Here is an 11429-nt window from a genome sequence, read left to right on the forward strand (position 1 = left end):
GGCCAAAAAGTAGCATACTACGAGAAAGCTTGCAGTGCACTTTCCTGCTAACAAGCTAATTTTCTGTGTGAAGGGGGGGGGCGTCTTTTGTACTGAGCAAGGAACATTCCATCACATCGATATATCTTACAATAGCCCTGCAGATAAGATTAATAATAATAATAACAACAACAACATTCAATTTATATACCGCCCTTCGGGACAACTTAATGCCCACTCAGAGCAGTTTACAAAGTATGTCATTATTATCACCACAACAAAACACCCTGTAAGGTGGGTGGGGCTGAGAGCACTCTGGAGAGCTGTGACTAGCCCATGGTCACCCAGCTGGCTTCAAGTGGAGGAGTGGGGAATCAAACTTGGCTCTCCAGGTTAGAGTTCCATGCTCTTAACCACTACACCAAACTGGCTCTAATCAGCATATCAACCACCAATCCATATGCAAAAGAACCTCTTCTCCACACTGTGACACTGAGAGATCTCTGTCTTTTGGTGCTACACCTCTGAAGATGCCAGTCACAGCTGCTGGCGAAACATCAGGAACTACAACGCCAAGACCATGGCCATACAGCCCGGAAAATCTACAACTAAAATTCCACCATATCATCTCCCACCTGTTGTCTGAAATTCAATTACATCAGTTGGTTCTCCTCATGCGTTTCAACTTCGTGGCATGTTGTGAAGTGACTTGGTGATTACTTTGCTGCACATCTAACTTACAGCACTAATCACATGTCCCAGTTGGCAACCCTTCAGCAGTTTGGCAATAGTGCAAGATTTCACATAGACTACTTCACCACGTGCTGAACTCTGCTCCGCTCCACTTATCCCACAATCAGCATCTCCTGGACCAAATTGCTATAAAATTACCATTGTATGTCAGGATCTGTCATGCTAAGAGAACTTAACCTAAGTCACACCATGTTAATTTGGGTAGTTGTTTAGTCTTTCTCTCCCTCCAGGTCTAGCAAGCCGTGACCACACTTTCCATGGGAGAGGATACTGCGTCTTATCTGTTGTTCTCCAAAGTCGACCTTGACGGACCAGCTTTCCCACAGAAGAGCACCCAGCAATGTGAACTCTGGGGGGAGGCTGGGAACGGAGGGTTTTGATCTGTAACAACTTTCATTTTGTAACTCATTCCTAACAAAGTTTGTGCTCAGCCAGGATCTCCCTGGTCCTGGAATGTGGACATCTGGGCCTGTATGCTGTCTTTCAAATAAACCTTTTGAAATCAAGAGACCTTGGCTTCTTGCAGAAGGGAGGAAGACAGACTCTGGCTAACTGGGATGCCATAGTCTGACATTGTAAACTGTCGTCAAAGCTGTCGTTTTGAGAAAGGTGAATAAAAATGCTCTAAATAAACAAACAAACAAATAAATGTATCTGTTAAAGGGAGCTGCATTTTTGCATAGAGGCCATTTCTTTTCCTTCAGGAGCACCTAAAAACATGAGCCCCTAAGTACGTGTGTAGACTGCCAATTGGTAAATCCAGCCCTGCTTGGTTTGCAATAAACTAGTAGCAGCAGCACTCCTTTGGATGCCCGCTGTTTTGGTTCTACCCACTTCATTTTCTCTTTTCATTTGTTTCATCTGCTTCCTTTCCCCAAGGCTACTGTTTTGTGCCTGCCTGTGCCACTCCTTTCTTTTCTCCTAGCGAGTTCACCTTTTCCAAATATACTTTCTGGGTGTGGTTGAGCTATTCCACACTGTGCTGCTCTATAAAAACCCAAGCAAACACATTCTCTTTTCTTGAGACCTGCTTTCTGCTGTTTGATAGGATTAGTGTCCTTATTTTTGTGAGTATAAATTCAATGCTGCTTGCATATGTGATTGTCAGTTATTACAGGGGTGTGCAGTGCAATCCTAAGGATGTTTACACAGAAGGATGTAATTCTGTTTAGAATTGCACTGTATATCTCCCAAGTTATTTTTGCTTGATTATTTAATGCAGAGGAGTTAGCCGTGTTGGTCTGTGGTAGCAAAATCAAAAAGAGTCCAGTAGCACCTTTAAGACTAACCAATTTTATTGTAGCATAAGCTTTCGAGAATCAAGTTCTCTTCGTCAGATGCCTGATACAGAGACTGCATCTGTATCATGCATCTGACGAAGAGAACTTGATTCTCGAAAGCTTACGCCACAATAAAATTGGTTAGTCTTAAAGGTGCTACTGGACTCTTTTTGACTTGATTATTTAAGTAAGCCATAGACATTTTACAAACCATCTATAAAAGCCAAAATAATTCTGTTCTTGGGAGGAAAACTAGTACTCTTTGAGAAAACCTATGTCAAAATTATCTCCATTTATGCTTCTAGGGCTTTTGACAGTTTAATATGACCGTAACAAATGTGGGACAGTCCTTCTGTGGACAAGCCCATTTGAATTATCGCTTGACCAGTCTATAAAGAAAAGGCCATGTTTGGTACTTCTGATGAATTAAGGAGTTTCAGACTTTTGGTTCCCTGTTCCCATGTGTTTGTCTTCACAGTAACCATCATTAAGTACAGCATGGGCATAATAAGACCCACATTTGTGGCTTGCTTTAAACTAGGGGATAGGCTACAACCCTCCCTGAAAGGTTTTCCAATGAATTAAAAAATCCTATGCAAGGAAAACTCACTGGCAGTGATTGCATGTCACAATCTTGTTGGCTCTGCTCGTATCATCTATTAACGTTAACTGTGTTTCCATTATAGTGGATACATTTATTTTCTATTTCAGGTTTGTGTGACTGTACCTGTTACAATACACACCATTATGGATTCTGGTAAGAGATTTTAAGAATTTCATCATGCAGTATCCAGACTTAATTTCACATGATTATGCCTTTCTTTGTTTGGGACTACAGCTTTGTACATTCTGCACCAACCAATCTCCCAACCCCCAATTCTTCAACAAGCAAATTGTGAATTCTTCAGATTGCTGCTGTTGACATAATCTGATTTGTCAGACAGTGTAGTGCCTATAGGCCAAGGTAATGGATGGGCACAGAGCTTGGGGTCTTTAGAGACTTGGTGCATTTGGGTTTCTGTCACAAGATCTTGCTGCCCACTGCTTAATACTAACTAGGTTTATTCATGCAACTTCCTTCATGACTGGAGTAGCAGCACTCTGATATTCTGTATCTCCACCTTGCAGTAACTCTTACCTACCACTAGGAGTGTTGTGGGTTCAACCTTCTCTGACAGATTGGCTGTACCCAGGTATATACAACTATCCTCCAAAGACCCTTGGAGGCTCTTCCTTGGGTTAAGGCTTTCTATGCTGGAGGAAGACTTCACTTTGCATAGTAGAATAGGAGGATAAGGCTAGAGATCCTCCCCAGGATTATATAGACACAAATTGGAAATAATATATTTGCTTTGTGCGCATGCACAAAAGCAGGGGAGTACGGGGTGGTGGTGGTGGTGGTACTGTACTTTGTCCTAAAGTCCAAACATCCTAGCTGTCCCACTGGTCTTGCAGTGAAATATCTGACTTCTTTGAAAAAATAAAAATGATAGTGAATAATATGGAGCTATGGAGGACAACAATCATCTAGACAGAACTCTGGGGTCATTGAGAATCCTTTGGTTCAACACATATTTTCTGCTCTCAAAAGAATTGCAATCTTTGTATGTTTATTTGTTAAAAGATTGTTTACACAATGCAGGGAATGAGATTGAGTTTCATAGAAAACTTTCAACAAACATGAAAACCATTCAGCAACTTTAAAACTAGAGAAATATAAATACATCTATCAATATATTCTAAACCAGGGGTCCCCAACCTTTTTTGAGCCTTTGGGCACCTTTGGAATTTTCAGAGGGAGTAGTGAGCACTAGCCCAAAAATGGTTTCCACCGGAGCAGAGTAAAATCCAAAATGGCTTCCACATAAGGTGGAGCCAAACACAGTAACTCCCTCCTCACTTTGCAAAAGAATTGCTGAATGGGAATTAAAAGAAATGAAGGAAAACCTGAGGATGAAAGTGGGGGGGAAAAGTTTGGGGGATAAAAAGAAACTCTGAAGGGGAAATAGAACTACAATCCTGGGTGTTTATCAGTCGTGTTGATTCCCCAATGGCTGCAGCTGATATTGCAGCCATGGAAAATACTTTCATTTTTTTAAGGGCAGCCAAAAACATGCCCTGCCTTACAATGGCCCCATCCACTTTCTGAAATACTTAGCAGGCACCAGGGAAATTATTGGTGGGTATCGTGCCCATGGACATCATGTTGTGGAACATCCTTTCAGGCCTTTTGAAAAGCCAAAGTAGTTGAGGACTTCTGAACTGGTTCCAGAAACTCATTCTACAAGATGGGAATCACTTTTGTCTTGCCTGGATACAGTTTGAACTTGTTCATTCACATCCACTTAACCACAACTGGCAGACACTGGTCTAGAATCAAGACAGTTGCTCCTGGATCCTTGTCTAATGACATATAAAAATCTTGCTTAAGGCTGGAGTTTCTTTTCCTGTATTCAGTGGTTTTCATCTCTTTTTGAATGTCTTGATGCTAAGAGGAAATACTCTGTAGCAAACTATAGCTTTGTAATTTTCAATACAAACTATTGGTATCTTGCTTATGCCAACTTCCTTAATAAGTCTGTTTTCCTGAATCACTCAGCAAAGTCAAGAGGATAGTTGTCTGGAAATACCTGAGCCTGCATCAAAGTGTGTGTGTGTGTGGGGGGGGTGCTTAGGTTCAAGAACAGGACCATTCTGGAAAAGGCTGGGAGGCTCTTGTATTAGATATGTTTGTTTGAGCAAGCCATAATGGATTGGAGGGAGAAGGAACTCACAAGACTCCTAGTGGTAGGTAAGCTGCATTCAGATAAAAAAACATTGTCAATTAATAAAAGATTTGATACATGTGTTTAAAAATGCTTTTTCTGAATATAACATTTTAAAAATAATTGTATTACACAACCCACATGGCAGTGCATAAAAAACAACTCTGAATACAGCAGCAGTATATGAAACCAAACCAAGCAATCACAATAGCACCGTGAAGATAATTTCATGTGGGTAGCCATGTTGGTCTACAGTAGAAGAACAAGATTTTGGTCTAGTAGCACCTTAAAGACCAACTAGATTTCCATGAAATGCTAAACTGTCAATATTGCAGCTCTAGACACTAAAAACTAGACTGAGAAGATGCAATCTAAATCTCGGTATGTAAGAAGTGACCCACTTAGGGAGAGATTTAAGAGGATGACCAGATGCAAAGAAGCCCTGGGCTTTCAGGGGATTTCAGCATGCTTAAGAAAAACGGCTTCTACTGAAAGGCCCTCTTCACACAGCTATTGAAGATACAGCAGCTTTCTCCTTCTCTGTATCTAACCATTCTACTAGTCTCTTGCATTTTTTCTAGCATGGCTAGCTTCAGCTGCTCCCCAGAATCCTTTGCATCACTGCAAAGGAATATGGGCTGCCTTCTTGGTTCATGCAGAGATGATGTTGTAATAATAAATGTCAATCCAGGCCTGTGGCTGCTTGTCAGTTCCTCAGCTACCAGTTAGCTAAGTCAAAGGTAAGGTGGTGGTGGAGCTGAATAAGAGAGGGATTGTGGCAATATGCAATCTATATAAATAATTAATACTAAGGAGTTAGTGATCTCTCTGAGCATCTTGTTTTAATCATGTTCAACCTAGTAATTTCCTAAAGTGGTTGCAGTTACAGCATTTAGAAATTCCTCTGGATTTGAACATGTTCCCAGCTTTCATATCGGTATTAAAATATTTCTTAAACTATCCTGAGAGAAGAAGCTGGCCTGGCACTTTGGTTTGAGTCTGTGCTGCTAATGATTCCTTTATATATCTAAATGGCTGGGGAATCTTTGCATGAAGGAAAGAGGTTTGGAAGTGTGATGGAAGGAGGATTATTGCCTGCTACTAATTGCTTCCCTGAAAGCAACTATTAGAATACAGAAATTGGAACCAGTAAAAGTTGGCAATTCTTAAGGAGCAACAATAAGCAGGTTTACTTAGAAGTAAGTCTCATCTTATTCAATATGGCTTACTCCCAGGAAGTGTTCTTAGGATTTCACCCTTCCAATAAGCAAAGCCTGAGAAATACCTTTTAAAAAAAACCCTTCCAAACATGAAGACTTAAAAAAAAAATAATTTCTTCCCCTCTCTTTTCTTAACAGCCAAAAAACCACAGGTAAGAAAACTTATCATTATTTGAATGGGATGGAAATGGGACTTGGTTTCAGTTTTTGAATGTTATAATCAGCAAACTGGGAACGTGGAGGCTCACTAGTGAAGCACATGTTTAGCATGCTGAAGGCCTCAGGTCCAATTGCTGGCATCTCCAGTTCAAGGAACTCAGTGTAGAGAGGAGCCTTTCTTCTCCCGAAAACTCAGAGAGCCACTGCCAGTCAAAGAAAGCAATGTTGAGTGAGATGGATTAGCAACTCTGTCTTAGTCTTATGTCCATCTAATGCAACCCACAGCCTCTTTGTGGAGGGTTCATCCTTACTGTGTTGGATGCCACTATTCTCTTCCTATCACCTTATCTCTTTCATGATACTATTATTGCTTTAAGTGTTTTATGTTTCCCTCTGTGGTTCAGCCCTGAGCATCAAAAGAAAGGAAATAAATTATTAGAGAAAAACAGCTCACAAAAAGAGTGAACCTGGACCTGTAAGAGTAAGCAGAAACTGCTGAAAGCAGTTCCTAAACACTACATGTTCTCTACTGCTTACCTTTTCATCTGAGGTTGCCAATCTCTCTGCTTGAAAGGTGCATAGGAAGGATTTAAGGGATTAGGAACATCTCTAACAATAGCTTGCTAAGCTTTTCCCTAACATGCAGCTCTTCAAAGTGAAAGGTTTTCTTCAAATCCTTCTTGACTGGCACTCTCTTTATGCTTGTAGACCATCCATATAGTCTCAAGAGTGTCATCTAGCAAGGTTTCATAGTTACAAAGTACATGCACATCCAAATATATACCTTTATAGATACATTGCATGTGCATGGCTTACCTGTTACTAAAAAAATATAGACGAAATTTGGATGCTAAAATAGTTTTTCATTGGATTAAAAGTGACTCCCTCACATACACCCTGGGGATCAGATAAAATCTCTTTGGAGCCAAAACAATCTGAGAGAGCTTGAGATGATGAACTCTAGTTCAACAAAAGCAGTCTTCAAGTTCAGGTGCTGCTGATCCAAAGATTGCCAAGAGAAAAATGGCAAGTAATATGCTATCTGGTTCCGTCTAGATGTCACCGAAACTGTAGTAAGCCATGCAGTACCTATAAAGACTTGATCTTATTGTCTTCTTTCCATTTCTCCTGCTTCCTTTTTATTGCACTCATTCTTCCTATGGTGTCCTCAGGGTTGGTATTCTGGCTTATCTCAGCTGTATTTCCTGTGTTCCATCTTCTGTCTCTGTGCATCTGTTTTTTGTACAGATCAGATGCCTGTACAGTGTACAGACATAAAATTCTCAGAGCAGTTTCTTCTGTTGCGGTAGCTCTTGCCGTGGTCCTGCTTCAGCAGCTGGCTAAGCATTCAAGTGTGAGGAAGATCCTTGCTTTAGGAAAGACTGCTTTTCTGGACATGAAAAATCCTATTCACTCATTTTAAAAAAGGTTTTAAAAATGCAAATTTTTCCGTTGGAGGACAGAATGCACTCCGTTTAAGGAGGAAAAGGATGTTAAAATGGTAGAACTTTCAAACACACACACACTTTAAAAACAGCCGTGCAATCAGTGCACAGACAAGGAAAGGGTATATTACTTGTCTGCCATGATGAATGCTTGCTAATAGGAAACTGCAGCAGCTGTACTCACATCTGCAGAATCAGCCTGGTCTCATTTAGGGAGGAGCGAGGAATCTTGGCTTCCCACATGTACCTTGAAATGAAGTTTCCCACATGTACCTTGAAAAGCAGTTTCGCCAAAGCGTGCAGTGGGGTAAACAAATGTATACATCTGTCGTGGACCCTAGCATCCTGCTCGCACCTCTTTGAAAGTGGTCTGACTGCCTATTGATCCAGTTGGGTGCATTTCTGTTCAGAAGCGAGTCCCACTGTATCCACGGGAAGGTACTCCCAAGTAACTGCAATGTATGATACTTTCCCCATGTGTTTCTCCTCTTTTCCTGTTGTAATGCCTTCATTTTAAGCCAGAAGACAAACAGTGAACAGCAATCTTAGGGCAATCACCTTTTCAAGGAACTTGTGGATCTGTGTTTAGCAGTGTCTCTGTGGAAGGGACTGTATTGCATCCCTTATGAAAACCAGAAAGAAAACATAAATACCCTAATTTTTCAGGTCAAGATGGGTAGCCATGTTTGTCTGTAGCAGTAGAAAAGAGCAAGAATCCAGTAGCAACTATAAGACTAAATTTGTGGTGGGGTATGAGCTTTCGTGAGTTACAGCTCACTTCAGCTTATCTGAAAGCTACACAAATGTTGTTAGTCTTGTACATACTACTGGACTCTTGCTCTTTTCTACCGCTAATTTTTCAGTTAACAGTTACAAAACTGGTTGTTCTGCCAGCAGTAAAAATAACCAGTCTATGTAAGTGTCTTAATGCAAGCAGAGATGACTAAAAGGAAAGATCCCCACCAAGATCACATTTCAGACTGCAAAGTCTAAGCAGTACATGCTGAAGACTGTACAGTCTGTCAAGGCAGACCAGAGCCATCTTGTTTTCTCTGTTGCATACATGGAGAACAGAGACAAGGAGAAGTTATGTGAACATTTTTCAAAAGCACTAGAAAGGAACATAAAGGCTTTGTGTATTTAAACTGTAAAGGATTCAACTAGATTTAGTCTGGTCCTTTCAGGGGGGCGGGAAGTACAATCTGTTGCAGCTGATGTGCCAATGCAACTTGATAATTCAGGATGCTGCTTTGACCATATCCATGACCCAAGGTGTTGCTTTGCAGTGCACTTTGATATGGCATGTTGTGCTGGAACAAGAGTCAGCATTGCCTCTGCAGTCTCAGAAACAGACACTCTCCTGCATATTACCAAATAGGGGAGAAACAGGGTTCAATAGATGTAAGAAACGGGCAGGCACCATGGCTCAGTGGTAGAGGATCTAGCTTGCATGCAGAAGGAGATGTCCTCGGCATCTCCAGTTAAAAAGATCAAGTACGAAGGGAAGTGAAAAATCTTGACCTGAGATCATGAAAGTCTGCAGCCACTCATAGGAGTCAACACTAGCTTTGGTAGACCAAAGGTCTGGTTCAGTATAAGGCAGCTTCATGTGATGACACGGTTATCTGATTCAGTAGGATTTCCACCTGATATACAGCATCAGACAGATCTGTCCTCTTTACAGAGGACATTGATGTACCTACGTTGATGCACAATGACTTTGCTCTGCCACAGTGATGCAGGCTTGTAGGATCAAGATGTCATTTTCTCACACACGTATATTAGGAGTTTGGGGGACTGCTGGGACCCTTTCCTTAGTAAGCATGCATTAGATGGGCTGCATGAGCCAAAACATCTCACTACCGCACTAGTGATGCAACCTGACAATGTTTACTGAAGAGTAAGCCCCATCCATCTCAATGATACTTAATTCAATGTAAAGCTTAAGCTTAAAACCTGAAGTCTCTAGAGATGTCACAAGGAGGAACTCCTAAGTTCTCATCCTCAGCTTTAGTTCCAAAATTCTTTCTTGCCTCTTGTCATGGATATGACCAGGAACACATGAGAACACTGGCTGGCCTTGACCAAAAAGTTCATGGACGTTTCTGCACACCAGAACAGAGCTGGCCTAGTCTCTCGGCTAAATGTGCCAAACAAGGAGTCTAGAGACCCAGATAGAACAGCATTGGAGAGAAACAAACTGGTATTGTGAAGCCCTTTTAGTTTGGACTTCTTGCCTCCATTCTTTGAAATAAAGCCACCCTAGTTAATAGCAGCTCCTTTAAAACTGAGTAAAATGTAATTTATAAAACATTTATAAAATCTTGTCACCTCAATCAGGCTTTTCATTTCAGTTCCTTTCTTTCTCTTTAGCAACAGGAATCCGGGAAAGAAAAGGAATTGGTAAGCAGTGCTTTTAAACTTCAAATAAATCCTCTGCTATTTTTTTTGGTCAGGTGTTTTATTGTTCTTGCTGAGGCACATCAACAGACTTGGATCTGCAAATTGCTGTTGCTCTAATGTCAATGATCAAGCCAATTGCTTAGCTGAATCAGACAGCTGAATCTGTGCTGCAAATTCACTCAGCATCATCCCAGTTGCTAATGGAACCTGGAAACTAGGAAAGCAATTCTACTCTTCTGTCCATTCTTAGGACTCTCATCTGGGCCTCTAAAGCTCATTATCCCATGCTAAGAGAGGGTATCTGAACTGGTATCACAGAAGGGCTTATGCTCTTTATGCTGCCTTAAGATTTCCATGGCATTAAGAGAGGAAGGGCTTATTCTAAACAGCAAGTGGGATTAGTGTGCCTTCACTACAACGATTTGTAATACTTTTTGCTCTGGCTTTTCACAGCATGAGAAACACAGTGGATGCCACAGTCATGGCCAAACGCATTGTCATGAGAAGGGCCAAGGTCACAAGCAATGTCAAGATGAGAGTCCAAAGTGCCATGGTCATTGCCACAGCCAAGCTTCTGGAGAAGAGCAGCACAAATGAAGCATACCTGGATCAAATGTCATTTGGCAAAATTACTTTTTTAAATTAAGAAATACTTATTAAGCTTTGAGGGGACAGAAATCTTGAATGTGTTTTTCCTACTCCACCTTTATCCTGATCATTCCACTTTAATAGCAATTTTTTTAAAAAAAATTGTGACCTGGGGTTGTTGTTTTTTTTGCTTTAATTCAACTGCCAGGGTGAATCTTGAATTTGCCACATATGTACAGAGACTATTCTCTAAAACAGTATAATGCAGAAGTATATTAAAGTGATTTATAAATAATGGACTAAAACACACCACCAGTCAGTCATAGGACAGATCAATCAAATGGTTAATCTATTCACTGATTTATCCTTAGAGTTATTAACTGTATAATGTTCTGGGTATGGATGAATCTCTGATTTTTACTTCAGATTCTTGATAATATGTTTTATATTACTGTTTAAAATTGATTTTGTCATCTATGTTCATGCAATAAAATGATACTTCTGCTGCTACATTGGGAGGACCTTTAGGCTGCCAGGCAAACCCTAATGAAATGTTTGGAAAATGTGCTTTAGATGTTTCCGATCTGCCTGTTTCTTTCAGTTTTGTTGTGGGTCTAACTGAGAAGCCTTGTATGCACTGAAGATTTTTTTCTGCTGTTAACTTCTTATTGACAATGCGAGTTTCTTTGGAACGCCTGTTAAAGCAGATTAAACAGCTTTTTATTTGGGAACCATCTTGAAACATAAAGAGACTTAATAGTTCGATCCCCAGGGAGCAACACCATAATCCACAACGGTGTCACACTATCACTTCACATGTATCAATATCAAAAAGTG

Source organism: Eublepharis macularius, chromosome 2 (assembly GCF_028583425.1).
Source record: "Eublepharis macularius isolate TG4126 chromosome 2, MPM_Emac_v1.0, whole genome shotgun sequence".
NCBI classification, from domain to species: Eukaryota; Metazoa; Chordata; class Lepidosauria; order Squamata; family Eublepharidae; genus Eublepharis; species Eublepharis macularius.